Source organism: Salvelinus alpinus, chromosome 1 (genome assembly GCF_045679555.1).
Source record: "Salvelinus alpinus chromosome 1, SLU_Salpinus.1, whole genome shotgun sequence".
NCBI classification, from domain to species: Eukaryota; Metazoa; Chordata; class Actinopteri; order Salmoniformes; family Salmonidae; genus Salvelinus; species Salvelinus alpinus.
In genome coordinates, this window is record NC_092086.1 from 29,906,180 (window position 1) to 29,932,069 (window position 25,890).

General features: G+C 41.5%; 1 protein-coding gene across 1 annotated transcript in view; it reads left to right on the forward strand.

The window, feature by feature from the left end:
* The window catches only part of pitpnc1a (phosphatidylinositol transfer protein cytoplasmic 1a), a 120,987-nt gene that overhangs the window by 1,211 nt on the left and 93,886 nt on the right, over positions 1-25,890 (forward strand). The gene's annotated exons all lie outside the window — the stretch shown is intronic.

The window sequence follows — 25,890 nt, forward strand, 5'->3', positions numbered from 1 at the left end:
CACTCTGCCAGCCTACTCATACGACCATCAGTTAGGACTTGTGTCACTCTGCCAGCCTACTCATACGACCATCAGTTAGGACTTGTGTCACTCTGCCAGCCTACTCATATGACCATCAGTTAGAACTTGTGTCACTCTGCCAGCCTACTCATACGACCATCAGTTAGGACGTGTGTCACTCTGCCAGCCTACTCATACGACCATCAGTTAGGACTTGTGTCACTCTGCCAGCCTACTCATACGACCATCAGTTAGGACTTGTGTCACTCTGCCAGCCTACTCATATGACCATCAGTTAGAACTTGTGTCACTCTGCCAGCCTACTCATACGACCATCAGTTAGGACGTGTGTCACTCTGCCAGCCTACTCATACGACCATCAGTTAGGACTTGTGTCACTCTACCAGCCTACTCATACGACCATCAGTTAGAACTTGTGTCACTCTGCCAGCCTACTCATACGACCATCAGTTAGGACTTGTGTCACTCTGCCAGCCTACTCATACGACCATCAGTTAGAACTTGTGTCACTCTGCCAGCCTACTCATACGACCATCAGTTAGAACTTGTGCCACTCTGCCAGCCTACTCATACGACCATCAGTTAGGACTTGTGTCACTCTGCCAGCCTACTCATACGACCATCAGTTAGAACTTGTGTCACTCTGCCAGCCTACTCATAAGACCATCAGTTAGGACTTGTGTCACTCTGCCAGCCTCATACGACCATCAGTTAGGACTTGTGTCACTCTGCCAGCCTACTCATACGACCATCAGTTAGGACTTGTGTCACTCTGTAACTACAGTGCCTCTGTAACTGTTTTCCCTCTGGTACAAATATAGAGTTAACTGATCGTTTGATCGATTGATTGAATAACACAGGCTTATCTGCTGGGTATTATGTGTCTTTCAGGAGCAACCCTGTTCTGACTCCGTTTCAGGGAGCTGGGAGTCCAGATGGCTAGGCTTGCTCTTGGTCAATCGTTCTGTGTTGTTGGGAGCACCATTTGGCTATCATTAACGTTAGATTTGGTAGTCACAGCTCTCTGCCCATATTATGTCAACGGGGGCTGGTTTATTTTATTTTAGATAATCAACAACATTACTTTTATTTGAGAACCATTTTTTGGGGAGGTGGGGACACCGATTTTGTTTGTTTGGTTAAGTTTTATGTGTTCCTTGTTCCTTTATCCTTGACCTACATTTTGAGTCTAGGAGTGAGTTTCTGCAATTCACAGACCATTACTTTAAAAATAAATATTTATATGACGAGAGAAAAGAGAGTCGAAGAGTGAGTAACAGTGCATTCGAAAAGTATTCAGACCCCTTAACTAATTCCACATTTTGTTACGTTACAGCCTTATTCTAGAATGTATTAAATTGTTTTTTCCCCCTCATCAATCTATACACAATACCCCATAATGACAAAGCAAAATCAGGTTAACATTTACATAAGTATTCAGACCCTTTACTCATAACTTTGTTGAAGCATCTTTGGCAGCGATTATAGCCTCGAGTCTTCTTGGGTATGACGCTAAAGGCTTGGCACACCTGTATTTGGGGAGTTTCTCCCATTCTTCTTTGCAGATCCTCTCAAGCTCTGTCAGGTTTGATTTTCAGGTCTCTCCAGAGATGTTCGATCGGGTTCAAGTCCGGGCTCTGGCTGGGCCACTCAAGGACATTCTGAGACCTGTCTCGAAGCCACTCCTTGGCTGTGTGCTTCGGGTAGTTGTACTTTTGGAAGGTGAACCTTCACCCCAGTCTGAGGTCCTGAACGCTCTGGAGCAGGTTTTCATCAAGGATCTCTCAGTACTTTGCGCCGCTTATCTTTCCCTCGATCCTGACTAGTCTCCCAGTCCCTGAAAAACATTTCCACAGCATGATTCTGCCACCACCATGCTTCACTGTAGGGATGGTGCCATGTTTCCTCCCGACGTGACGCTTGGCATTCAGACCAAAGAGTTCAATCTTGGTGTCATCAGACCAGAGAATCTTGTTTCTCATGGTCGGAGAGTCCTTTAGGTTCCTTTTGGAAAACTCCAAGCAGACTTTCATATGCCTTTTACTGAGGAGTGGCTTCTGTCTGGCCACTCTAACCATAAAGGCCTGATTGGTGGAGTGCTGCAGAGATGGTTGTCCCATCTCCACAGAGGAACTCTGGAGCTCTGTCAGAGTGACCATCAGGTTCTTGGTCACCTCCCTGACCAAGGACCTTCTCCCCTGATTTCTCAGTTTGGCCGGGTGCCAGCTCTAGGAAGTGTCTTGGTGGTTCCAAACTTCTTCCATTTAAGAATGATGGAGGCCACTGTGTTCTTGGGGACCTTCAATGCTGCAGAAAGTTTTTGGTACCCTTCCCCAGACCTGTGCCTCGACACAATCCTGTCTCGGAGCTCTACAGACAATTCCTTCGACCTCCTGGCTTGGTTTTTGCTCTGACATGCACTGTCAACTGTGGGACCTTATATAGACAAATAATGTCCAATCAGTTAAATTTACCACAGGTGAACTCCAATCAAGTTGTAGAAACATCTCAAGGATGATCAATGGAAAGAGGATGCACCTGAGCTCAATTTTGAGTCTCATAGCAAAGGGTCTGAATACTTATGTAAATAAGGTATTTCATTATTTTTGGGGGATAAATTTGCTAACATTTCTTAACCTGTTTTCGCCTTGTCATTATGGGGTATTGTGTGTAGATTGATGATTATATATATATCTATTTTTTTTTAAATCCCTTTTAGAATAAGGCTGTAACGTAACCAAATGTGGAAAAGGTGAAGGGGTCTGAATACTTTCTGTATGCACTGTATATGGGGGTGGGGGTGTTCATTCCCTTCATTTAATGACACTGAAGTAAACTCCTGTAATGATCATTAGTATTACCTATTTTTGTCCTTTTAGGGAATTACTTCATTTTTTTAAAATTTGAATTTGGATCGTTCACATCTTGTTCCATAGTGAAAAAAATATAAACGCAACATGCAAAAATGTCAAAGATTTTATAGAGTTACAGTTCGTATATTTAAGGAAATCCGTCAATTGAAATAAATTAATTTGGCCCTAATCTATGGATTTCACATGACTGGGAATACAAATATGCATCTGTTTGTCACAGATGCCTTTAAAAGGCAGGGGCGTGGATCAGAAAACTAGACAGTATCTGATATGACCACCATTTGCCTAGAGTTGATCAGGCTGTTGATTGTGGCCTGTGGAATGTTGTCCCACAAAGTTGCTGTCGTATACTCTGTCGTACACGTCGACACAGAGCATCCCAAACATGCTGAATGGGTGACGTGTCTGGTGAGTATGCAGGCCATGGAAGAACTGGGACATTTTCAGGTTCCAGGAATTGTGTACAGATCATTGCCGTGCATGCTAAAACATGAGGTGATGACAGCGTTCTGTGTGTATGGAACATTTCTGGGATTAGGGTTGCAAAGGGTCGTAAACATTCTGGTAGATTTCCGGAATTTTTCCATGGGAAGTTAAGCCCTGGGAATTTTGCTTAAATTCATCAAAAAAGTTAGCTAATAACAGTGAACCTTTTTTTGTGGGATACACATAAGGCAATTCTACGTCTTGTGGCATATTTTGGTTAAACTATCCCCAATTCAATGGAATTGCAACCCTCTGCATGCACAGTGCATTCTTCCATCACATGTACAGCTGATTCTCAAGATCTTGCACACTAATGAGATGCTATTGAGCCCACACTACTACACTGTCTGAGCCAAGGACTACATGCTTTCTGGTAAGTTTTGATTACAGTACTGGGTGGGGTGAATATATTTTATATGACATGATTTTTTGTTAACTAGTAAATAGTATCCTACAGCAAAGTGTGTTTAAATCATTTCTAACTTTTTAACAATTTATGCTAATTAGTTTTTTCTACCATGTGGGTTTTAGCTTGTGTTAATTCACCTGTTTGCGTACATGTTTCATTTTAAAACATTTATTTTACGAAGGTGTTGTTTACTCTAACTGTTTAAATATTTATCTGTACATGGAATTGTATTTTATTTTGTCAACTTTTTTCTTCTAATCTTTACAGGAAAATGCCATCTGATGTGTGGAGACATTTCCCTGCAGCTAATGTAGAAGGAAAAGCTGTGTACATTTGCAAATATAGTGCCAAATCATATGTGAAGAATGCAACAAAGATGCAGAATCATCTGGCCAAGTGCATAAAGTTCCCTCAGCGCTCACAACAAGCAGTCTCTGACAAAAGTCCCTACACTTCTATTCGAGGTGAAAATTATGAATCAGACATCTTAGCGATAGCAACAGCTCATGGTCCTCATGGAATCAGAAGTTTTTTTGACTCAGTGGAGGAATGTAGTCAGAGAAATGCTGATGAATGTCTTGATCGAGCTGTGTATGCAACTGGTTCACCTCTGATGCTCACAGGCAATGTGTTTTGGAAGTGATTTCTGAATGTTCTTCGCCCAGCATACACCCCTCCAACCAGACATGCATTATCTACTCATTTGCTGGATGCAGAGTTCAACAGAGTTCAAGTGAAGGTCAAGCAAATCATAGAGAAAGCAGACTGTATTGCAATCATCTCTGATGGGTGGTCGAATGTTCGTGGGCAAGGAATAATTAACTACATCATCTCCACCCTTCAACCAGTATTCTACAAGAGCACAGACACAAGGAACAACAGACACACTGGTCTCTACCTTGCAAATGAGCTGAAGGCAGTCATCAATGACCTTGGACCACAGAAGGTATTTGCACTGATGAAAGACAATGCTGCGAACATGAAGGCTGCTTGGTCAAAAATGGAGGGGTCCTACCCTCACATCACACCCATTGGCTGTGCTGCTCATGCACTGAATCTGCTCCTCAATGACATCATGGCACTGAAAACAATGGATACACTCTACAAGAGAGCCAAGGAAATGGTTAGGTATGTGAAGGGTCATCAAGTTATAGCAGCAATCTACCTCACCAAGCAAAGTGAGAAGAATAAGAGCACCACATTGAAGCTGCCCAGGAACACCCGTTGGAGTGGTGTTGACATCATGTTTGACAGTCTTCTAGAGGTTAAACAGTCTACCGATATGGACAGCCCCATCAAGAGGAGCCTCCTGGATGATGTATTTTGGGGGAGAATGGTAAGCAGCCTGAAACTCCTGAAACCTATAGCAGTAGCCATTGAACGGATTGAGGGAGACAATTCCATCCTGTCTGATGTTTAGACCCAGTTTGCAGATGTAAGAGAAGAAATCAGTACTGCCCTGCCCACTTCACTGTTGCTCCAAGCAGAGGAAACTGCAGTTCTGAAATGCATCAAAAAGCGTACATGTTGGACCCCAAGTATGCTGGCAAGACCATCCTGTCTGGTGCAGAGATCAACAAGGCCTATGGTGTCATCACTACCATGTCTCGCCACCCTGGCCTGGAGGAGGGCAAGGTTGTTGGCAGTCTGGCGAAGTACACTTCCAAGCAAGGGCTTTGGGATGGAGATGCAATATGGCAGTCGTGCCAACATATCTCATCAGCCACCTGGTGGAAGGGACTTTGTGGATCTGAGGCTCTTTCCCCTGTTGCCTCCATCATCCTCCAAATCCCACCAACATCAGCCGCCTCAGAGTGCAACTGGTCCTTGTTTGGGAACACACACACCAAAGCACGCAACAGGCTGACCAATACAAGGGTTGAAAAATTGGTGGCCTTCCGGGCAAATTTGAGCATTTTTGAGCCTGACAACAAGCCATCCTCAACAAAGTTGGAAAGTGACAGTGAAGAAGAGGCCTCAGAGTCTGATGTTCAAGAGGTGGACATTGAGGAGGTCCAGAAAGAAGACATGGAAGCCTGAGAGGAAGATAACCAAAGCTTTAGTTTCTAGGCAATAATTTTACAGATGTATGTTGAAAATGTTTTTGGGAGACGCGATGGATCATTGGGGATCATTCAATATTCCCTTTCTTTTGTTGTTCAGTGAAATCATCCCATGTGAAGAGTCAACTCATTTAATTAAATTTCAATTCGTAACAAAACAAACATTTATATTGGAAGGATTTAATAATTAGCAATTGTGTCTACTTATGATAAGGTAAACGGTTTATGTTTCTTTCTCCACATGATATGGTAAATATATCCAATGCAAAAAACATCTACATTTAACTGGTATTAATATTAATTTGCATATATTCCCATTAATTCCAATATATTCCCGTTAATTCCCACGGAAAGTTTCCACCTCTGAATATTCCCCAAAATATGCAACCCTATCTGGATTTTTTAGTTCAGCTCATGAAACATGGGACCAACACTTTACATGTTGTGTTAATATTTTTGTTCGGTATATAATGTATATTTAAACATTTTGAACTTAAAAAATATAGCTTTGTAAAAAATAATATTAAAAAAAGAGTCAACTCCAAAATTGTAGAATGGTTTTATGAGTTCTGTCACATGTCATCTCTACAGCTGCATCCCAGACAGGGTCTGTAGTTGTTGTGAAGCACTGTGTGTTGGTCCTGATTAGAGGAAACACTCACACCTTGGCCACTCTAACCATACAACATTGGTCTGCTGGCACCGCAGTGCTTTTCTATTTTGTCGACAGAATTATCCAGATGTGTTCACAGGCTGTGGGAGTTCCCTGGCTGCGAGACACTGGCAGTTCATTTACTGCAATCTGGGATGATGAGATACAGTACGTTTGATCTCAGGGGCATTACACTTGATCTTCAAAGGGCAGAAAAACTCTTTCAGTTCCCTGTGGATTATATTACTGTATCTTCAGAGAGAGAGAGAGAGCTCTGCTGCCCACAGACTGTTTGTTTGATGCCAGAATAGGATCCTGAGCCGTCTCTTTGTTTCATGACCTTGCTGTGTTCTGATACCCCTGCCCTCAGTCATGACCTGAGAGAGGTTTACAGTATATGCAGGGAATGAGGTTATGAGTTCCTACTAAGGCCAAACAATGATGGCTTGTGGGGGGACAAAAGTCCTTAGTATAGTCCTTCTGGAGAAGTAAGCCTATGACTTCCTGACCTGACTTTTTTAGAGCCTCAGCACACAAATCTGCTTTTCAGAATCATTGTTACTTTCTGTCTGACCCTGTGTATCATCTTGTAACTCTTGAACATATTGGTTGAAATGATAAATGAAGGCCTTCTACAACCATTAGATTCCTGTTTACTATAAGATAACGACCAGAGTTGACACTGCATTCCTCTATTCCTCAGCAAGAGGAATCATCTGTTTCCCTTGAAACATCAATTAGGCTTATTACTGTGTCATAAAGTCACAGGATCCAGGAGTCATTACACCCATTACAAACATGTCAACACTTCACGAGAATGAGGTTCTCTTACGTAAAAAGAAGCTAATTAACCCTTAGTTGCCATGGAAATGTCATAAAGGAGTGTAAGTCATAAAGTCAACCGAAAAGCTTTCTGCTTCTAGAGACACGTATCTATGGACCCTCTTTAGGTCTCTACAGAACATTGACTGTGGTGTTTCTATATGGACTCTCTGGTCTCGCAGCAGGTACAGTCCAAACAAACACCTCGGTTACAATGCTTTATTTCCATGGTGACATTGTTTTGCCGGGGAAATGAGAGCGGTGAAGGTTATCCCTTAAAATAGACCGAGCACAGCAGAATAGTTTGACCGGTTTGACAGATGGCCTCTCATTTAGCTGCTGCGTGGGATATGCAATTAACAGAAGGGACAGTGAGTTCAGGGTTTTAAGTCGTTTTCTTTCAGGACTCCGCTGGCAGGTTGAAACTACTCGACTTTCAGAGTCCACTTAAAAGAGGAAATGATCAAAAGGACGAGGTTGAGAATGTTATCATTCAATGGGCATATCTGATGTGCTATATCCAATTACAACCACTTCAAAATAAAAGTATCCTATGTGTGCCATTACCATAACATCACTTCAAGCTCAATTCAATGTTACAGCTCCATAATGTCATGAACGACTAAAATAGCCTTGACTTTTACTGTGGGACACATCTTTGTTCTATCTGTTCTATCTGTAGGCCATCTGTTGTTTCCAGGTGGTGCTTCAGGTTCAAATTCCCGCCTCCTGGACTTGAGCATATGGAATGGATTTATTTCCATGAAGCTTATTGGTATCTGTAGAGTGTTGTGTTTTGGTATGTTAGGAATAGTTGGCCTTACTGTCTTCACTACCCCTAGTGTTTCTTTGAGGTCGTAATGATCTAACCATCTACGTGACCAGGTGTACTATTCCCGAGGTCACAGCATTGATTTCCCCACAGTTATTAACAAACGGGAACATTCCCTACTCCCCATTGAAGAGACCAAGTGAGAAAGTATCACCCTCTGAAGTCTATCGAACCTCATCCAACCGTATTGTTCTCTCATCAACCGCACCAGTAAATTGTTCTTGTGTGTTTCCGTGTGATTGTGATTATATGTCTGTCACTATATCACGGCTCTGGACAGGCTTAGTCTAGCTGGCTGAACACTGGCGGTCTGGCCACGGGCTACAAACCAGATGGGGTTCTTTTTTTGGCCTCACTTGTGATTTGAAGATTATATTTTCCCTCCCGACCAGGCTGCCGGTTTAATCTGTTGATGATATCACTGGACTGACCTCCAGTCAGTTTGATGACGTGGTCTAGCTCCAGCCAGTTGCATGGCAGTGTGGATCTGTCTCAGAATTGAAATGGCCCTTAGCATTTCTCTGAATGTTCACCAATAAGTAGCTGTCAGATAAAAAACACATTTTTACCTTGAAATATCACAGAGACACAGTGCTTCTGACACAGTGCTTCTGACACAGTGCTTCTGACACAGTGCTTCTGACACAGTGCTTCAGAGGCAGATGGATGTTGGCCTATGCTATATCAAAAGCATAGACTATATCAAGTGTTGATTATGTAGGCTACTTGTTTCTTTTAGTCCATTCAAGTAGAGAAAATCCTGGTGGTTACCTTGTTCTAACTAAATCATAACTCCATGCGTTTTCCTCAGCGTTGGGTAGGACACTTTCTAAACGTAATCTGTTAGTTACTAGTTACCGGTCCAAAATTGTAATCAGTAACGTAACTTTTGGATTACCCAAACTCAGTAATGTAATCGGATTACATTTCCACTTAAGAGGCATTAGAATGCATTTGGTGTGTCATCATAATGGCCTCTGACTTGTCGTCAGACTCGCTCAGGTGGAATAAACTTAAAGTTGCGCCTTTTTTCAATGCTGAATTGAATGTCGTTGAGAAAACAGAAAGATGTAATTTCCCGCAAACATCCTTTCTGAATTTAAAAGTAATCCAAGAAGTAATCTAGTTTTTCAAAAGTATCTGTATTCTGATTACAATATTTTTGCTGGTGATGAAACCGATTACAGTTAGTTTTTTGTAATCATATTACATGTAACTGATTACATGTAAGCAGTTACTACCCAACCCTGGTTTTCCTGTTCTAACCATCCCCCGGTGCGGGTCATCTGCATTGCTAATACTTTACATAAGATAATGGAACTGTCACAGCTCTTCTCATCACTGCATGGCTTGCAGAGCCATCAAGATAGACATAGAAACGTGTCATTAAGTCTGAGGATAGATTGTTTTGATGTGTGAAGCTTCGGAGCACAACTTGAAAGCATGGCTCTGTTATGTTCGCTGCACTGCTTAAAGATTTAGAAAATCAAATCAAACAAATCACATTTTATTTGCTCTGTGATGTACTCTGTGGTCTGTGATGTGCCCTGGTGTGTGTGTGTGTGTGTGCGTGTGTTTAGACTATGCTAGGCTATTTTCATCTCGCTGAAGCTCTCCCATGGAGCTTGAGGGGCGTGATGGAGTGTCTCTGTTGGCTCTGCATTACAATGGTGACTCATAGCATCTCTCTGAGGCATAAACATTTTTACTAATTTCTTACAAATAACCAACCATTTGTCTCTCTTGTGAAACAAACGACCAACAACGACACACAGACTACTCTACTGACGAGACAACACAGGGTCAATGTCTTCTTCTGTACTGGCTATCAGATGTTTTGATTGCGTCTCCCAGAGTTGAGCTTTGAAAGATCCGGGCAGTGTTCAATAGGCTCAAAACTGGAGAAAACATGTCGAAACGAATAGTCACTAACTGAACTCCAATCAGAATGCTCTTTTAGATTTGTTTAATTATGTTTTCCCGTTTGGTGCCTACTGAACACTACCCAGGAGCTCTGTTGTTTCTCCCCTGTACCGCTCTGCTCTCATGCTCTGCCTTTCCCCACAGGTCCCTAAGCTATTGGCATTTGATTTAAAACCACCCACAAACAGCCTCTCATCTGCTGTCTAGTGACACAGGAACACTGCACACAGTTAAATGACATCCAGGTTTGAGTGATTGAACAGCTAGATCTTGGAGACTGAGGAAGGAACAGTGAATGAAATATCAAAGTATTGGGGGCTGAATGAACAACTGGAGTTTGTGTGTGTGCGTACGCACGTGCTTCTGTATGTGCATTCTGGCTCAAGTCAGTTGTCGGTTTGTTCATTTGGTAGTAGAGATTTCTTCCCTCACTTTGAAAAGGCTACAGCTGTTCGGGATGTTGCCGCTAACGACTCCCTGATGAGCATCGAGGAAATGTTTAGTATTCAGCTCGCGGGTCACCAATGTAATCATGTTCTGGCATCACAGTGTGAACCAACCAACCCTCTGTCAGCACCACTAACATCACTGACGTCCCTATTCCCTATTCACCCAGACAGGTAGGCTAGGTACACAGAAGAAATGACAGTCATCACAGGAGAGTTAGACTGTATAATCACTTTCAAGGTGATACGGTGATTTGATTTGATTTGGATCCCCATTAGAAGACGCCATGACAACAGCTAGTTTTCCTGGGGTCAGACACATCACCAAAAATACATTACGAACAAAAATACTTTAAAATGTACATACTGTACATTGAAAAAACATTAACAAGTAGACATTACAGACATTTAAAATACCTGTAAGGTAACATTTTAACAGTCAATACGTATATTCAGGGGTCAGTATCTGTCCATTCATATGGTCAGCCTTAGTAGATGTACTTTTAATGTTTTCTTCAATGTGAATCGATTTTTCGCTTGGGAAATATGATAAGGTGATAACTTGAGAATAAGTGACACTTATTCTGGGACTTATTCCAGACTGTGGGAAGTTACAGAACGTTCCTTTAGAAATACATGATGTGCAGTAGACATGATTTGCTGATCCTGATTCAGCTAATCAAAGTTTTGGAGGATTAGTTGAGTAGTTAACGCAGGTGTTGTAGTGCTGGGCCGGGACAAAAGCCTGCTGGTGGCCAAACCCAGAAGGAAGAACACTACCGTAACGTGTAGCAATAGACCGAACTGCAGGTAATTAAGAGAACACTCTTTCTCCTTTGAATTTAGGTAAGTAGAATGTCATGGCAACAGCTTATTCATTGGCTCTCAGACTTGTGGCTCATGACAGGCTAAGTGGTTCTGTAATCTCTATCACATCTCTTTTTATCTCAATCTCTCTATGATGATTATTATTATTGACTGACAGCAACTTGTATTGTATTAATCTCACATTTCAGAATGAGAGAAACCCATCTTCAACCCTCTGAAATTGTTTTTTGTGTGTGTGTGTGTGTGTATAAAAATACAGTATTCTTCATGGTGGCGGAGCTATACGAAACCAACAGTCCCAGCCTCGCTCTCCAGTCCCCAAGGTAGAGGTTCTCTTCTCTGGCTACGAGGGGACCGTTCCCTTGCCTCTGTCTGGATCTCATCGTTCAGACTAGCCTGGCACAGAGAGACCAGACGGAAGGAGACACGCTCAGCTATCCCATCTGCTAGACGTCAGGGGGTTAGTGTAGTGTGATATGCAGAACCCTCTCTATTCCCTCACTGCGTCTCCTCCATGGCCTGGTGGCCAGTCTGTTTCTGCTCCACCATGCCAACTTGCCATTGTCTTGCCAATAATTGGCACCGATGCATTCCAGACTGTTTGGTAAAGCAATGATACAGTGTAGCGTTGTTATAGAAACAGTGATGTCTGCTATAGAGGCTTGCATTTTCAGGCACTCCGTCAAGAATTTGTCCATAAAGGGAAGTGGTCATATTAACACATAATGTAGTTCCTACTAAAGGGTTTGCCTCGTTGCCTCTGTCCTCTCCGATGTATGGCAAGGGAGGGAAATAGCTGTAAACAAGGAGGACGTTGTGGTATGTAGCCTACATTCATTTTCATTACAGCACTTGGACTTCCAGTTTGTCTTAAAGTATTTCGACCTCCGTGCTCCTTGTTATTATGGTTCTCATCCATTAAATTGGCAATTTAGGATCCTATTTGTCCTCTTCCTGAACGGAGAGATGAACTGTCCTCTCCTTGTAATCAGGCCACAGTGTAATGAGGCCTGAAGAATGGAGGGAACACATAGAGAGAAGAAAGCAATGAGAGTGTCATTGTTACTCTGGCAACCACTTTAGATTACAGAAGAAGTGTCTACTCTGCATATCCTTTCTAATAAAACTGTGTGTGTGTGTGTGTGTGTGTGTGTGTGTGTGTGTGTGTGTGTGTGTGTGTGTGTGTGTGTGTGTGTGTGTGTGTGTGTGTGTGTGTGTGTGTGTGTGTGTGTGTGTGTGTGTGTGTGTGTGTGTGTGTGTGTGTGTGTGTGTGTGTGGGTGCGCATGTGTCCATTGAGCTCTCTGGAGCTCTCAGCCAGCCAGCATTGTGACTGCAGTACTTTTTTTTTTTTTCAATTTAAAGTTTTATTAAGTTTTCAAACAACCAACCAAACACATTCCACATTCACAGATGTGACAGACTTAAAAAAAATATAATAATAATAATAATAATAATAAAAAATAAAAAATAAATGTTATATATATATATATACATATATACATACCTACATATACATACATACACACATACACACAAATAATAATTATAACAAAATTTAAAATGTAGAACTTGCAGCAGCACTATCAAGGTTCTTATTTGCTATTTCCAGCCTTAGCTGAGATGACGAGCCAATGATTAGTTTTTAGATTTTACAGCACCTTACACAACACGCATCTGCTCACCTCCCCGATCCCCCCATTCACTCTGTCCAATTTGAGATATAGTGGAGTAGTGGAGACCAGAGTCTATCAAACTTGGGCTGTCTCTTGTGGAGGTCATAAGTGAGCTTTTCAAGAGGGAGAAAGTCAACAATCTGGTCAATCCACATTTTAAATGTAGGAGAGGTACTAGAGGCCCACAATAGAAGGATACATTTCTTAGCAAAGTATGTAATGGTCATGAGCAAATTTTCTCTGTCAGGATCAAGAACAAAGTCCTGCTGGGCATTAAGAAGATAGAGACACGGGGTCATATCAAACTGTACATCTAGTATTTTCTGTGCAGCAGTATGTATAGATTGCCAAAATCTGGCAATCTCTCTACAGCTCCAAAATACATGCATATAGGTTCCACTTTCAGAGGTACATCTTTTACAGTTAGGAGAAATGTCTGTTTTCATTTTATGGAGTCTCAAGGGAGTGTAATAAAATTTGTACAAAAATTTGTAATTCGATTCTTTCATTTTTACATTAGTAGAGGAGCAGTATACCCTGTCGCAAACCTCCGCCCATAACTCATCACTGATAGTCAGACCAAGGTCCTTTTCCCAGATTATTTTCAAAGGAGTAAAGGAGGAGCCTCCTTTCTCAGAAAGGAGTCTATAGATATAGGATATTTTGCCTTTAATGGATTGTGCTGTGACAAGAAGGGTTTCAACTTCGTTCAACTGAGTTCTAAACCTCCTCTTGGAAGTAAATGAGGAGATGACATGTCTAATTTGAAGATATTTTAAAAAATGGGATCTTGGCACATTGAATTCACTGCAGAGCTCTTGAAAGGATTTCAGTGTAGTGGTCTTCTGATGAAATAGGTCTGAAAAGGTCCTGATTCCTAGAGTATGCCAAAGATTAAAGTTGGCATCCCTCAGGGCTTTTGGCAAGTCTGGGTTGCCTACTATAGGCGAGTGAGAGCATATTTGGGAGGAGATGCCCAGGTATTTCTTACAGTCCCTCCACGCTAGTAGGGTGCTGTAAATCACAAATGTTTTGGCTATGTTGCCCACTTCACTAAAGTTATTAATGAATATAGTTGAGCTTAGTGGCAATGAACCACAGGATTGGGCTTCTATCTGGATCCACGTTGACTCTTGTCTGTTTGTGATCCATGTTAGCATGTTGCGGATTTGGGCAGACCAGTAGTACAATTGAAGGGAGGGAAGGGCAAGACCGCCCTTAGATTCAGGTTTCGATAGAGTGGAGAGCTTGATCCTAGGTTTTTTATTGCCCCATATAAATTTGGTGATGCTTTGGTTAATTGTTTTGAAAAAGGAAGCTGGGAGATAGCATGGGAGCATCTGAAATAAATAGTTCAGTCTAGGGAGGATGTTCATACGGATTACATTAATTCTTCCTACTAAGCTAATTGGGAGGGAGATCCAGGTTTGGAGGTTGTTTTTGATTCGATCCAGGAGTGGAAGATAATTCTCCTTGAAAAGCCTATTCAGATCTGGTGTTATGAATATCCCAAGGTATTGAAACCCCTGTGTCTTCCATTGGAATGGGCATAGTGTCTTCATAGAACTGGTGAGTGTAATATTGAGAGGGCAGACAGTGGATTTGTTAAAATTTATCTTATAACCTGAAAACGTGCCATACTGAGCAATTGTGTCTAAAATGGGAGGAAGGGATTTCTCAGGGTTGGATATGTAGAGCAAGACATCATCCGCGTAAAGCGAAATCTTGTGCTGCAGGCCGCCTGCAGGAACACCTGTAATACTTGAATTGCTCCTTATCAACTCTGCCAGAGGCTCCGCCCCCAACAAGTAGAGCAGGGGGGATAGCGAGCACCCTTGTCTTGTGCCCCGTCCCAAAGGGAATCTGTCAGAGTTCAGTCCGTTAGTAGTCACCATGGCATTTGGATGAGAGTATAGTGATTTGATCCATTTAATAAAGTTTGGGCCCATATTGAACTTTTCTAAGACTGAGAACAAAAAGCTCCACTCCATCCTGTCGAACGCCTTCTCAGCATCCAGTGAAGCCAGCAGGACAGGGGTCTTCTGTGCGTTTACTTGATCAATAATATCAAAAAGACGGCGAATGTTATCAGAAGAGTATCTGTCTCTAATAAATCCAGTTTGGTCCGCTTTTATTATTTTGGGAAGAAGAGTGTTTAGTCTTTTGGCCAGCAATTTGGTAATTATTTTGTAGTCGAAATCCAACAAGCTTATGGGCCGGAAGGAGGAGCAGGATAGGGGGTCCTTGTCTTTTTTGAGCAACACTGTAATGCGAGCTGTGCGCATTGAGTCTGGGAGAACTCCGTTTTTGCAAAAATCCTCCAGCATTGGCATGAAAATAGGGCTAAGCTGGGGCCAAAAAGCTTTGTAGAACTCTCTGGGGAATCCATCTGGGCCTGGGGACTTGTTAGGTGGCATGGAGGTAATTGCCTCCAGGATCTCCTCAGGAGTGAAGGGGGAGTTGAGATCTTCTTGGTCAGTCTCTGATAGTTTAGGTAGCGAGATTCCCTCTAGGAAGGAGTGGAGTTCTGCTTCCGTGTGTTTTCTCTCAGAGGTATATAGTTTGCAGTAAAAATCATGAAAAGTTAAATTGATCTTTTTTGGGTCATATGTGACCTCGTCCTCTGCTGTTCGGATAGCCACAATTGTACGCTCTGACTGCTCTTTTTTTAATTGATAAGCAAGCAATCTACTAGGCCTATTGCTATACTCATGGTATTTCTGTTTAGTAAAGAAAACTTTTTTTTTAATCTCCCGAGTATAGTCCAAATTCAGTTTGGCTTTGGCTGCTTTAAGTTGACTCCAGGAGGTGCTGTCTGTGGATTGTTTATGTACTTTTTCACAGCATTCCAGCTCCCTCTCTAGATCTAGCCTGTGTGCTTCCATTGCTTTTTTCTTAGAGGAAGCATATGCAATTAGATGACCTCTTAGTGTGGCTTTAGCAGCGTCCCACATTGTGGCCGGAGAAACAGGAGAATCTTTGTTGTCTTGTGTGTAGTTGTCTATCCATGTAGTTACCAATGTATGGAATGCTTCGTTTGATAGCATGGAGGTGTTGAATTTCCAGCTCTTTGACCTCGGGATGTTTTTGCAGAGGTCAAAGCGGAGGTGGACAAAGGCGTGATCCGAAAGCGCTATGGGTCCGATTCTACACGTGGCTGAATTTATGAAACTCTTTGGGATAAAAATGTAATCTATACGGGAGTAGGTGTTATGGACATTAGAGTAGTATGTATAGTCCATAGATGAGCTATTAGTCTTTCTCCAGATATCTATCAGTCCCATCTCTTTAGTAAGAGAGTTCAACATCTTTGCAGATCTAGGATTTGTGGTGGGGACTTGAGATGATTTGTCTAGGGTTGGGTTCAGGGTACAATTAAAATCTCCGGCCAACACTCCAAAGGAAACACAATGCTCATTGAACAGGGTTATCATTTTCGACATAAAAGCAGGAGTATCTGTGTTAGGGGCGTATATGTTTAAGAGAGTAATTGGTTGCCCATACAGTGACCCAGTTATCAAAATAAATCTCCCCTCCGGATCAGATATGTTTTTGTCAATTATGAATGGAACATTCTTATGGATAAGTATGGCTGTGCCTCTACTGTTGGATTTGAAAGATGAGAAATACACCTGTCCCACCCAAGCTCTGCGGAGTTTGGCATGTTCAGCATCACAGAGGTGTGTCTCTTGCAATAGCGCGATGTCTGCTTTTTCCTTTTTTAGAGCACATAGTATCTTTTTCCGTTTTATTGCATGACCTAGACCATGGCAGTTCCATGTCAATAGATTTAAGGTACTAGTCATCGTCATCGAACAGTAATCGAACTTTAGTGCAAGTCATCTCTGGGTAAAGGTGGATAGTAGTTACAGCTGCGTTCACATAAAAGGAAAATAAATGGTTTACATAAAATAACAGTCTCTGAACACCCCAGCCGAGTTCCCAAACAACTCGACATATCCCGTTGGATCTATTACCTCCCCGCTCAGTCACAATTCTGTGTTCCCACAACAACAACAAAAAAACCGGGAACAGTTAGCAACGCACAACGTCTCCCCCTCCCCACCAAAGAAATGCCTCATCCTCTCCGCCCCGCATTGGGTAAATGACAACGTAGCCCCCGTCCAGACCACATTAAAAATGGGAGAAAATAAAATCAATAGCCCAGCCTACATATAGTAGGCCTAGGTTATAATATGGAGCCTATCCCTCTCAGCTAAAGGAACATAAATATAGATTAGACGGCTATAATGACATTTAGCAGGGCGGGTGGGTCTTTGGATATCGGCTATATGTTGTCTTACCTCCTTTAGTAATAATAGTAATCGCATTTAGTCATTGGTCCATTTCTCATTGACCGGGGTTGTCTTTCAAAAAACGTTTTGCCTCTTCGGGAGTTTTGAAGTGTCGCAGGGCTCCTTGGTAAAGAATCCTGAGCTCGTTTGGGTATTTGAATCCCCTAAAGATGCCTCGGTCAATGGAGCATTTCTTCACCTCGTCAAACTCTCGGCGCTTTCGGCGTATTCCAGCTGACAGGTCCTGGAGCAAGATGAGTTTGGCGTTTCCCACTGTAATGGTGTTGGTTTTCGCCGCCTGTAGGACTCGTTCCTTGTCGGTGAATCTCAAGAAACGTATGGTGATTGGGCGCGGTGGTTGTCTGGCTGCTGGTGGGGGCCTCAGTGCTCGGTGAGCTCTCTCGAGTTCTATGGGTCTGTCGGTGGACAGGTGGAGCCACTCGGGAAGTTTGTCTTGCAGGTAGCGGATCAGTGGCATGTTTCCCTCTTCTTTTTCGCCCAGATTTAATAGAACACAATTATTCCTTCGCCCCCTGTTTTCCAGGTCCTCTGTTTTCTCTTCCAGCTGCTCTATTTTTTTTTTAGCATATGCTATTGTTTCCATGGCGTCTGTCAATAAGTTTTCCGTGGATAGGATTCGCCTCTCTGCCTCGTCCAGGCGCCCCGCGTTTATGGTTATCTTGTTGTTTATGTCAGGCAAAGCATTTTCCAGGATTGTCACCTTGCCCCCTATCGCACTGAGCTGAGCGTTAATGGCATCTAGTTTAGTGTTGAGTTCTGTACGTTGGGATCTCAGCTCAGAAAAGATGTCTTCGACAGAGTGCGAGGTTGGCCTTCGTTGGGCCTCGGGGGGGAACGGGTCCTCTTGCTCCTGGCTAATGGCGCTAGCTTTTTCTGAAGCTAGCTGCTTCTTGGAGGCTTTTTCCGTCGCTAGTGCTCGAGTCCGGGTAAAAATGTCACCTGTAGTGTCGCCTTTTGTAGCCGCCATGACTTTTTGACTAAAGCTAAATGAGTTTAAACTTGAAGTGGAGGTAAGATTAGGAATTGGAAACTACTTGTGCGGAGCTCCTAGTTCATGCGGCCATCTCGTTCAGGGGTCACGTGATCCCCGACTGCAGTACTTTTAATCATGCTGTTGGCCTGGACTGGTTTTTCTCTAAAGACACCTTGGAGAGGAAATCGCTCTGAATGAAGTGTGTTTGTCATAGAAAGACTCCTGAGTGTGTGTGTGTGTGTGTGTGTGTGTGTGTGTGTGTGTGTGTGTGTGTGTGTGTGTGTGTGTGTGTGTGTGTGTGTGTGTGTGTGTGTGTGTGTGTGTTGTAGAAAGACTCCAGTGTGTGTGTGTGTGTTGTAGAAAGACTCCAGAGTGTGTGTGTGTGTGTGTGTGTGTGTGTGTGTGTGTGTGTGTGTGTGTGTGTGTGTGTGTGTGTGTGTGTGTGTGTGTGTGTGCGCGTGCACGCGCGCGTGTGGACTGACTAAACAATGCATCACTTACACATGCTGTTTGTATCTACAATAGTCAGTCACCAGATTAGCCCATGTCTCCATTAACTTCCACTTCATCACAGCAGGACCATTTCAACACTATTCATTCTCAGTGTGACACGCATGGCTATGTTCTGATGTGAACTGAAATAAAAGCATGACTGTTTCACAAACAAATGGACTTTTATCAGAACAGTCTGTCTTTGTCTTCCGCTATCCTCTATAGAACACCTGACAACACTTCAGTAGCCACCCCTCAATAATCCTCTACAGCAAGGCACATGTCGTATTATACACCTGTATTACCCTATAATTCATCCAAGGCACATGTCTTATTATACACCTGTATTACCCTGTAATTCATCCAAGGCACATGTCTTATTATACACCTGTATTACCCTGTAATTCATCCAAGGCACATGTCTTATTATACACCTGTATTACCCTGTAATTCATCCAAGGCCATTGAACCATATGTCAGATAAAGGTAGCTAGCCTTGATATGGCTGTAGTAGCATCCAGTATTATGGAACATTGAGTGTAAATAATGGAGGTTATATCAGGGCTAGTGAAGCAGCAGGAGAACACTAACCTAACGTAGCAGGAGTAGAAAGATCATTTTCAGGGGAAACGGGAGTTAGGTTGAAAATACTGTATCCCTGAAAACCGGAAACATCGGCTTTCTGTCAACGCCGCTGTGGGTGGGATGACACGGATGTACTCTCTCACTCTACCTCCCAGCCAATCAGTTGTCAGCGTTACGGTTGAGTTATGTCACTGTTTTACTCTGTCTGGAGGACACTGCCCATTAGCTATTACTGTGATGGAGTCTCTCTACCACACACACTTTGGAGTCAGGCAGACTCCCCAGGCAGACTACATTAGAGAATGTCTGCGTCCCAAACGACACCCTGTTCCCTATAAAGTGCACTACCTTTGACCAGGGCCCATTATAATGCACTATGTAGGGAATAGGGTGTCCTTTGAGAGTCATTCTATGATTTAGCTCAGTTGGGGCTGAAAGAGCCCACTAAGCTTGGCCCACACTGGGTAGTACTGTTTATTAATTTAGAGACAGACTGTTGATAATGGACAGACACACTGGGTAGTACTGTTAATTCATTTAGAGACAGACTGTTGATAATGGACAGACACACTGGGTAATACTGTTTATTCATTTAGAGACAGACTGTTGATAATGGACAGACACACACTGGGTAGTACTGTTTATTCATTTAGAGACAGACTGTTGATAATGGAGAGACACACTGGGTAGTACTGTTTATTCATTTAGAGACAGGCTGTTGATAATGGACAGACACACTGGGTAATACTGTTTATTCATTTAGAGACAGACTGTTGATAATGGACAGACACACTGGGTAGTACTGTTTATTAATTTAGAGACAGACTGTTGATAATGGACAGACACACTGGGTAATACTGTTTATTCATTTAGAGACAGACTGTTGATAATGGACAGACACACACTGGGTAGTACTGTTTATTCATTTAGAGACAGACTGTTGATAATGGACAGACACACTGGGTAGTACTGTTTATTAATTTAGAGACAGACTGTTGATAATGGACAGACACACTGGGTAATACTGTTTATTAATTTAGAGACAGACTGTTGATAATGGACAGACACACTGGATAATACTGTTTATTCATTTAGAGACAGACTGTTGATAATGGACAGACACACTGGGTAATACTGTTTATTCATTTAGAGACAGACTGTTGATAATGGACAGACACACTGGGTAGTACTGTTTATTCATTTAGACAGACTGTTGATAATGGACAGACACACTGGGTAATACTGTTTATTCATTTAGAGACAGACTGTTGATAATGGACAGACACACTGGGTAGTACTGTTTATTCATTTAGAGACAGACTTGATAATGGACAGACACACTGGGTAATACTGTTTATTCATTTAGAGACAGACTGTTGATAATGGACAGACACACTGGGTAATACTGTTTATTCATTTAGACAGACTGTTGATAATGGACAGACACACTGGGTAGTACTGTTTATTCATTTAGACAGACTGTTGATAATGGACAGACACACTGGGTAGTACTGTTTATTCATTTAGAGACAGACTGTTGATAATGGACAGACACACTGGGTAATACTGTTTATTCATTTAGACAGACTGTTGATAATGGACAGACACACTGGGTAGTACTGTTTATTCATTTAGACAGACTGTGTCACGTTCCTGACCTATTTTTATGTTATTTTGATTATGTTTAGTTGGTCAGGGCGTGAGTTGGGGTGGGCATTGTATGTTGTATGTGTTTGGTTAGTCTATGGGTGTTGTATGTGTATGGGATAGTGTTTGTTAGGTTGTCTAGTTATGTCTATGGCTGCCTAGATTGGGTCTCAATCAGAGACAGCTGTCATTCATTTGTCTCTGATTGGGAGCCATATTTAAGGTAGCCATAGGCAGTAGGCTTTTGTGGGTGTTTGTTATCTGTCTCTGTGTTTGTGTTCTGCACCAGATAGGTCTGTATCGGTTTTGCACGTTTGTTATTTTGTAAGTTGTTTGTAGTGTTCACTTGTTCTTATAATTAAACATGTTGAGCACTGGCTACGCTGCATTTTGGTCCTCTCCTTCACCCCAGGAAGAAAACCTTTACAGGCTGTTGATAATGGACAGACACACTGGGTACTACTGTTTATTCATTTAGAGACAGACTGTTGATAATGGACAGACACACTGGGTACTACTGTTTATTCATTTAGAGACAGACTGTTGATAATGGACAGACACACTGGGTAATACTGTTTATTCATTTAGAGACAGACTGTTGATAATGGACAGACACACTGGGTAATACTGTTTATTCATTTAGAGACAGACTGTTGATAATGGACAGACACACTGGATAATACTGTTTATTCATTTAGAGACAGACTGTTGATAATGGACAGACACACTGGGTAATACTGTTTATTCATTTAGAGACAGACTGTTGATAATGGACAGACACACTGGGTAATACTGTTTATTCATTTAGACAGACTGTTGATAATGGACAGACACACTGGGTAATACTGTTTATTCATTTAGAGACAGGCTGTTGATAATGGACAGATACACTGGGTAATACTGTTTATTAATTTAGAGACAGGCTGTTGATAATGGACAGACACACTGGGTAATACTGTTTATTCATTTAGAGACAGACTGTTGATAATGGACAGACACACTGGGTAGTACTGTTTATTCATTTAGAGACAGACTGTTGATAATGGACAGACACACTGGGTAATACTGTTTATTCATTTAGAGACAGACTGTTGATAATGGACAGACACACTGGGTAATACTGTTTATTCATTTAGAGACAGACTGTTGATAATGGACAGACACACTGGGTAGTACTGTTGATAATGGACAGATACACTGGGTAGTACTGTTTATTCATTTAGAGACAGACTGTTGATAATGGACAGACACACTGGGTAATACTGTATATTCATTTAGAGACAGACTGTTGATAATGGACAGACACACTTGGTAATACTGTTTATTCATTTAGAGACAGACTGTTGATAATGGACAGACACACTGGGTAATACTGTTTATTCATTTAGAGACAGACTGTTGATAATGGACAGACACACTGGGTAGTACTGTTTATTCATTTAGAGACAGACTGTTGATAATGGACAGACACACTGGGTAATACTGTTTATTCATTTAGAGACAGACTGTTGATAATGGACAGACACACTGGGTAATACTGTTTATTCATTTAGAGACAGACTGTTGATAATTGCCCGCCACACTGGGTAGTCCTATTCATTCATTTAGAGACAGACTGTTGATAATGGACAGACACACTGGGTAGTACTGTTTATTCATTTAGAGACAGACTGTTGATAATGGACAGACACACTGGGTAATACTGTTTATTCATTTAGAGACAGACTGTTGATAATGGACAGACACACTGGGTAGTACTGTTAATTCATTTAGAGACAGACTGTTGATAATGGACAGACACACTGGGTAGTACTGTTTATTCATTTAGAGACAGACTGTTGATAATTACATTTTACATTTTAGTCATTTAGCAGACGCTCTTATCCAGAGCGACTTACAGACACACTGGGTAATACTGTTTATTCATTTAGAGACAGACTGTTGATAATGGACAGACACACTTGGTAATACTGTTTATTCATTTAGAGACAGACTGTTGATAATGGACAGACACACTGGGTAATACTGTTTATTCATTTAGAGACAGACTGTTGATAATGGACAGACACACTGGGTAGTACTGTTTATTCATTTAGAGACAGACTGTTGATAATGGACAGACACACTGGGTAATACTGTTTATTCATTTAGAGACAGACTGTTGATAATGGACAGACACACTGGGTAATACTGTTTATTCATTTAGAGACAGACTGTTGATAATGGACAGACACACTGGGTAGTACTGTTAATTCATTTAGAGACAGACTGTTGATAATGGACAGACACACTGGGTAGTACTGTTTATTCATTTAGAGACAGACTGTTGATAATGGACAGACACACTGGGTAATACTGTTTATTCATTTAGAGACAGACTGTTGATAATGGACAGACACACTGGGTAGTACTGTTAATTCATTTAGAGACAGACTGTTGATAATGGACAGACACACTGGGTAGTACTGTTTATTCATTTAGAGACAGACTGTTGATAATTACATTTTACATTTTAGTCATTTAGCAGACGCTCTTATCCAGAGCGACTTACAGACACACTGGGTAATACTGTTTATTCATTTAGAGACAGGCTGTTGATAATGGACAGACACACTGGGTAATACTGTTTATTCATTTAGAGACAGACTGTTGATAATGGACAGACACACTGGGTAATACTGTTTATTCATTTAGACAGACTGTTGATAATGGACAGACACACTGGGTAATACTGTTTATTCATTTAGAGACAGGCTGTTGATAATGGACAGATACACTGGGTAATACTGTTTATTAATTTAGAGACAGGCTGTTGATAATGGACAGACACACTGGGTAATACTGTTTATTCATTTAGAGACAGACTGTTGATAATGGACAGACACACTGGGTAGTACTGTTTATTCATTTAGAGACAGACTGTTGATAATGGACAGACACACTGGGTAATACTGTTTATTCATTTAGAGACAGACTGTTGATAATGGACAGACACACTGGGTAATACTGTTTATTCATTTAGAGACAGACTGTTGATAATGGACAGACACACTGGGTAGTACTGTTGATAATGGACAGATACACTGGGTAGTACTGTTTATTCATTTAGAGACAGACTGTTGATAATGGACAGACACACTGGGTAATACTGTATATTCATTTAGAGACAGACTGTTGATAATGGACAGACACACTTGGTAATACTGTTTATTCATTTAGAGACAGACTGTTGATAATGGACAGACACACTGGGTAATACTGTTTATTCATTTAGAGACAGACTGTTGATAATGGACAGACACACTGGGTAGTACTGTTTATTCATTTAGAGACAGACTGTTGATAATGGACAGACACACTGGGTAATACTGTTTATTCATTTAGAGACAGACTGTTGATAATGGACAGACACACTGGGTAATACTGTTTATTCATTTAGAGACAGACTGTTGATAATGGACAGACACACTGGGTAGTACTGTTAATTCATTTAGAGACAGACTGTTGATAATGGACAGACACACTGGGTAGTACTGTTTATTCATTTAGAGACAGACTGTTGATAATGGACAGACACACTGGGTAATACTGTTTATTCATTTAGAGACAGACTGTTGATAATGGACAGACACACTGGGTAGTACTGTTAATTCATTTAGAGACAGACTGTTGATAATGGACAGACACACTGGGTAGTACTGTTTATTCATTTAGAGACAGACTGTTGATAATTACATTTTACATTTTAGTCATTTAGCAGACGCTCTTATCCAGAGCGACTTACAGACACACTGGGTAATACTGTTTATTCATTTAGAGACAGGCTGTTGATAATGGACAGACACACTGGGTAATACTGTTTATTCATTTAGAGACAGACTGTTGATAATGGACAGACACACTGGATAATACTGTTTATTCATTTAGAGACAGACTGTTGATAATGGACAGACACACTGGGTAATACTGTTTATTCATTTAGAGACAGACTGTTGATAATGGACAGACACACTGGGTAGTACTGTTTATTCATTTAGAGACAGACTGTTGATAATGGACAGACACACTGGGTAGTACTGTTTATTCATTTAGAGACAGACTTGATAATGGACAGACACACTGGGTAGTACTGTTTATTCATTTAGAGACAGACTTGATAATGGACAGACACACTGGGTAATACTGTTTATTCATTTAGAGACAGACTGTTGATAATGGACAGACACACTGGGTAATACTGTTTATTCATTTAGACAGACTGTTGATAATGGACAGACACACTGGGTAGTACTGTTTATTCATTTAGACAGACTGTTGATAATGGACAGACACACTGGGTAGTACTGTTTATTCATTTAGAGACAGACTGTTGATAATGGACAGACACACTGGGTAGTACTGTTTATTCATTTAGAGACAGACTTGATAATGGACAGACACACTGGGTAGTACTGTTTATTCATTTAGAGACAGACTTGATAATGGACAGACACACTGGGTAATACTGTTTATTCATTTAGAGACAGACTGTTGATAATGGACAGACACACTGGGTAATACTGTTTATTCATTTAGACAGACTGTTGATAATGGACAGACACACTGGGTAATACTGTTTATTCATTTAGAGACAGACTGTTGATAATGGACAGACACACTGGGTAGTACTGTTTATTCATTTAGAGACAGACTGTTGATAATGGACAGACACACTGGGTAGTACTGTTTATTCATTTAGAGACAGACTTGATAATGGACAGACACACTGGGTAGTACTGTTTATTCATTTAGAGACAGACTTGATAATGGACAGACACACTGGGTAATACTGTTTATTCATTTAGAGAC